Below are 6,000 nucleotides of genomic sequence, written 5' to 3'. Positions count from 1 at the left end.
TCCCATTGTATCATCAGTAGGTGGAGGTGAGTCCTAGTGACAGAACAGAAGTTAGGTCACTGGGCATACATGAATGAGATCATGAACACAGCCTATCTGCATCCTCCCACCCCTAAACTTCCTCTAATCATGTTCCTTCTGTGATACACTGGTGTTTTTTTTCATTGTCTTAGAAGGTTTACCTGAATATACAGATAATTTAACTACCTTCTGAAGCCCTAAGGCCTGCAGTCAGTGCCCAGCTGCTTAGGCAGTAGCCTGGTGGAATATCCAGTCCTGTTGGCACTGGCTCTGTCAAGTCCGTCAAATATATTTAACTAAGTCTCTACCAATAAAGACTTGAGAGTCAGATGTTGGGGTGAAAACCTGATAGCTCAGAAAGGCTGAGAAGGAGCCAGTTGACCTTGCTTTTTGGCCAGAGACCCAGCAAAAGAGTGTCTCCCCAGCCATCACAAACCAAAGAGACCTTGCATCTCCAAGTCCCTTCCTATTCCTACCTGTGCATCTCTCTATCTGTCTTTTTCGATCCTCTGTACTCTCTATGGTTAATCCTTGTCAACTAATTGCTGGTTTCATCCCCTGACCCATGTTGATTTTATTAACACAGTCTCTGTTTTCACAATGTGATCAAATATCCTGAAACACTGTGACACCAGAAACCCCAAAGAAGTAGGGTCAAGTGGTTATGGACCAAAACCTCTAAAACAGCATATAGAAAACAAATACCAACAAAAATATCTCTTCTCATATAAATTGATTATCTAAAGTATTTTGTTATAGTGGCAGAAAGCTAACACAGTTAGGCAGATGACCAGAACTCTGTCCTCTAGAAAGACATTCTAGGATGCTTATATAAACCAAAGGTAGAACAACTTTTTGCAAATGGAAGTTAGTAAAGAGGTTTTGTTGGTCATGTGGTCTACTTTGCAATTCCTAAATTCAGAGGTAGCTTGGAAATAGCTGTAGATGACAGATAAAAATAAATGGACATGGTAGTATCTTAATCACACTTTATTTGCAGGAATAAATAGAATGGGTAATGTTATTCTGTAGACCACAGCTTACCATGTCCTGACCTAAACAATTCTCAAGCCTTTCATTAATTTTGAGTCACCCAACTCACTTTGTTGATAAACATTTCTGCTAAAATAATACACATAGTATTTTCTGATTTTGTATCTAACTCTGATTAATAGAGTGTACATCAGTCAGGATAGGGTAGGTTATATTGCAGAAACAACAGTTCTCCAAACTAGTATTTTGACATAACAAAAAGATTTCTTTCCCACACTAAATAGTGGATACATGCCAGTGAGGAATAACATCCCACATCACCTCACCTCGGGGTGTGGGCTAAAGCAGCACCTGTGAAAAATTGATGATCACCATGATACAGATAAAAAGAGACAATGGCAAATCACATCCTTGTTCTTAATGGTTTTGTGAGGAAATGACATGTCATCCATAGTCCATCAGCTGTAATAACTCTTATGGCGAAGTCTAACTTAAAAGAATAGAGAAGCATGCTCCCCCTACCCAAGATGAGAAGGACAATCATAGCATTGAGTCCTAAGGACTCCCACAGGTGAAGATTCAACCTCAACAAGTGAGAGAAATACTGGAGCCAAGATAGTCCACAACAATGTTTATGACGTCACTGACAATGAGTTTACATGTTCTCAACAGTGTTTTGCATAATTCTTTTAGTACTGATTCTCTGCCATCTCTGTACTTTTATTATTGTCTTATGAAAATAGTTACCATATTAGATTCAGATTCTGAAAATGTGCTAAGCTAAATTCTGTCTACAACACTTCAGGGTAGGGTGGGGTTAGACATATTGTATATCCCTTTTGACCTCCACATGTCTCTTGTAATGTGGGTTCAATGTGACAAGCCACCTTGTAGGGCAAGGATGAAAACCCAGCCTGAATGACCATTATCCTTAGGCCTTTTCTTCCTCATCCTCACACTATCACATTGTAGCAATGATCACAAAGTGAGATTTATATGAAAATTCTTTGTTACTTTTAAACACTTTATTAGTGCTATGATTGAAGGATATACTGTAAAGCCAGGAAAACTAGTAAGTTCGCACTGGTCTCAAAGTATCATGAGAACTATAAACCTCCTCCTTTACTCTATGGTGTGTGTCCCTTACACCAAATCTGGCTTCCTTCTCAGTATTGCTCTGCAAGTAAGTTGCAGCCTTGTTCTTCTTCTCAGCATTGAAATATTTTCACTTAGCTCATTTTTAGTTTCCTTTCCTGTCTGTGCCCACTCCCATCCATTGCTGTTATGATTCATATCCCCACAGAGTGAGCAGGCTCTTTTGACTCCAAGCTGTCTCCTGAGAAAGGTTTTTGCTCCTTTCCAATAACTTCTATGACCTGTACTGTGGGGAGATGGAGCAGTGTCTTCAGGAGAAGTGACTCTTCCCGCCTGAGACCTCAGGGCAGTTCTCGGGCCAGCTAACTGGTTTTCCTTCCCCAGGATTCTGCCCAAAGGTTTACCCAGAACAGTGTGGGACCCTCTGTTGCAACTCACAGTTGAGAACATTTGAGTGTAGGTCACTGAAGACGGACTGGCTGTTTAACACACGGTAACACCCCTAGTCCCAATATAAGAACCCAGAGAACAGTGGAGCTGTGTTCTAGTTTACTTTCTATGGCTATGATAAACACCATGGCCAAATGCAATCTGGTAGGAAATGGTTGATACACAGTCTGTATTGGAGGGGAGTATAGAAAGGAACTTCCTAGGACAGGTGCAAAGACCATAAGGAATGCTGCTTACTGGCTTGCTCTGTGTGGCTACTATTCTTATACAGCCAAAGTCTACCAGCCTAGGAATGGCACCACCTGCCATGGACTGAAGCCTGCTAAACAATTAGCAATTAAGAAAATTCCTGATCCCTCTTGTTCTCCTCCCCCTCCTCTTCTCCCCTTCTCTTTTTCTCATCACCCTCCCTCTCCCCCTATGCTACCAATTTGCTCAAGAGATCTTGTTCCTTTCCTCTTCTCTGCGGGACCATGTATGTCTCTCTTAGTGTCCTCCTTGTTGTCTAGCTTCTCTGGCAGTGTGGATTGTAGGCTGGTAGTCCTTTGCTCTAGGTCTAATATCCATATATGAATGAGCACATACCATGCTTGTCTTTTTGTGACTGGGTTACCTCACTTAGGATAGTTTCTTCCAGTTCCATCCATTTGCCTATGAATTGCAAGATTTCATTGCTTTTGTCCGCTGAGTAATACTCCATTGTTTGAAGATTGAGACGGGAGGAATAGAGGAGAGCAAGAAAAGATATACCCTAATAGAGGGGCCAGTATAGGTTTAAAGAGAAATCTGGCACTGAGGAAATGTTCAGAGATCCACAAAGATGACCCCAATTAAGAATCTAGGCTGTAGTGGAGAGGCTGCCTTTGATGCCCTTCCCCTATTATGAGATTGATTACTACCTTAATTGCCATCCTAGGGCCTTCATCCAGTAGCTGATGGAAGCAGAAGCAGACACCCACTGAGCCATACACCTGGAATCCAGTTGTAAAGAAAGGAGGGATAAGCAAAGGAGTCAAGACCGTGCTGGAGAAACCTACAGAACCAGCTCACCTGACCTAATGAGAGCACAGAAACCCTGGTAGTAAAGCTGGGGAACCAGCATTGGACTAAACCAAATCCTCTGAATGTGGGTGCCAATTAGAAAGCCTGGACAGTCTATTGGACCTCTAACAATGAAACCAGTATTTATTATCCCTAGTGCACAAATGGACTTTGGGAGTCCATTCCCTGTGGAGGGGTACTATTTCAACCCAGATACACAGAGAGGGCCTAGGCCCTCCCACAAATGATGTTACAGACTTTGATGACCCCCCCCACCATGGAAGGCCTCACTGTTCTTGGGGAGCAGGTTGGGGATTGGTTATGGGGTTGGCAGGGGACATGGGAGGATGGGAGGAAGAGGGAACGAGGAGGATTGATATGTAAAATGATTGTTTCTAAATTTAAAAAAAAAAAAAAGAGAAAAGAGAAGAAGAAGAAGAAAATGCCTCCAGAGATACCCACAGGCCAATCTAATGGGCATAACTCCTCAGCTAAGGTTCGGTCTTCCTAGGTAAGTCTTGTTTATGTTAAGTTGACACAAGCTAACCAACACAAGCTGCTTCATCCATCTGAATCTCACCTTCCAAAACCTGTGACTGGGTCTTAGAAGAGTGCATAGGTCCTGAGGGTATCTCAGTTATTTATGAAGTACTGGCAGCCCTGAAAAGCCACATAACACTCATTCTCACCCTCTCCAAATGCCCAGGCTCAGATGATGGGCGAAAATCAATATTTGTCTAAAAGAAGGGGATTAAATTTGTGGGTGGTTCTGTGACTTCAAGCTCTAATACAGAGGTACTTCTGAGATGAATTGCAAATAAAAGGGCAGGAAGAATTTCTTCAGTGTCATTTTAAAAGGCTTCATGCTAATAAGAGCCAAACTCATCCTTTGATATTTTCAAGCTTGCTGAGTAAATAACTCATAAACTTCCCATAATGATTATATGTGTGCTACTGGTGTGCTTCCAAGTCTGACCTTTTCCTGCAGGTTTGTATCAGTGTCTTAGAACCAGAATGCCAGCGTCCTAGCTAGCTCTTTGGCTCACTACTCAGCCCACACTAAGAATACAGGTAAGGTGTTGCTTACATGAGGCTGCGCTGATACCCCACCTGACATGTGCTGAAGTGCTATCGTTTTTCTTATTTTTCTTTTCTATGACTGTATTTTATACCTTTGTATTTCCTTAGCCACATAAAGGGAAAGGCAGTGTGTGTAAGATAATGCTCCTGGAATTCCTTTCCTCTCACAAAAGAGCTTAAAGATGAGGTATAGAAAGCACCTAGATGATTTGAGATTCAGTGGTATGAGGTACAAGGAAATGAGTGGCAGGTAAATAAACGGGTGTTTTAAAGGGCTAGCCAGGGGCTGGAGAGGTGGCTCTTCCTGTAAAGTCACTAGCCAAGCAAGCCTGGCAAGCTGAGCTCCATATGATGCACAAGCATACACGTGCACACATACACACATACACACACACAACACACATACACACACACACACACACACACACACACACACACACACACACACAAACACACTTACACACAAACACGCAAACACACAAACACCTAGCCCCTCTCTTTCTCTTGCTGTCTCTCCAGCTAGTCTCTCTGTATCTCTTTCTCTCTTATGTAGGCACACAAGTACTCACACTAAAATCCAAAACCAAATAACAAGATAAACATACTCCTGTTATCATAGAGTGAGCCTCTACATTGCTTGCTTTTCCATCTACTGAATATGAATACACGTATGTTGCCCGGCTCTATCACACAGTGTTAGCTGTAAGCAATGAATGGACAGACTGAGCGATGGGGTAGGCGGGGCTTCCTAACAACAGTCCTAACAATGCCAGTCTCTGCCACAGTGCTCCAGGTTTGCTTGGTTTGTTGCTCAGTGGGAAATTTTATGTATTCCAAGCAGCTGTACCATTTTAATTGCGACATTTCCTCGAGGTAGCATTTTATGTGAGGCTCGTTAAATTCTTTCTCAGAGTAGAAGCATGATGAATGTGGTTACAGTCCTCAGTTCTACTTCCTACATAGATAATAAAACATTAATATTAAACTGTAATAAAGAATGATGGCACTGAAATCACCATTTAATAATCATATGACCAAGCCCATAGAAAACAATAATTTCACAGATGGAAAGCCAAATTAATTTCAGCCAAATGCTCCTATGCAAGGTAGAAGTCTGAAAATGAATATGCCATATATATTTTTACAAGATGCTTATTTTCATTTTCAATTTTCCAGATACACAGTCCCATGTTCATGGCATCCAGGCCAGAAAGGGCAAGCATTGGGCATGCATAGATAATGTTTTTTGCTGTGCTATTTTGGGGCATGAAGGTGAGGTTCTATTTCTTTTTGGCAGTCTCTTATTTCACTTTAAATTTT

Source organism: Cricetulus griseus, chromosome 4 (assembly GCF_003668045.3).
Source record: "Cricetulus griseus strain 17A/GY chromosome 4, alternate assembly CriGri-PICRH-1.0, whole genome shotgun sequence".
Lineage (NCBI taxonomy): Eukaryota > Metazoa > Chordata > Mammalia > Rodentia > Cricetidae > Cricetulus > Cricetulus griseus.
Note: the sequence above shows the minus strand (reverse complement) of the source record.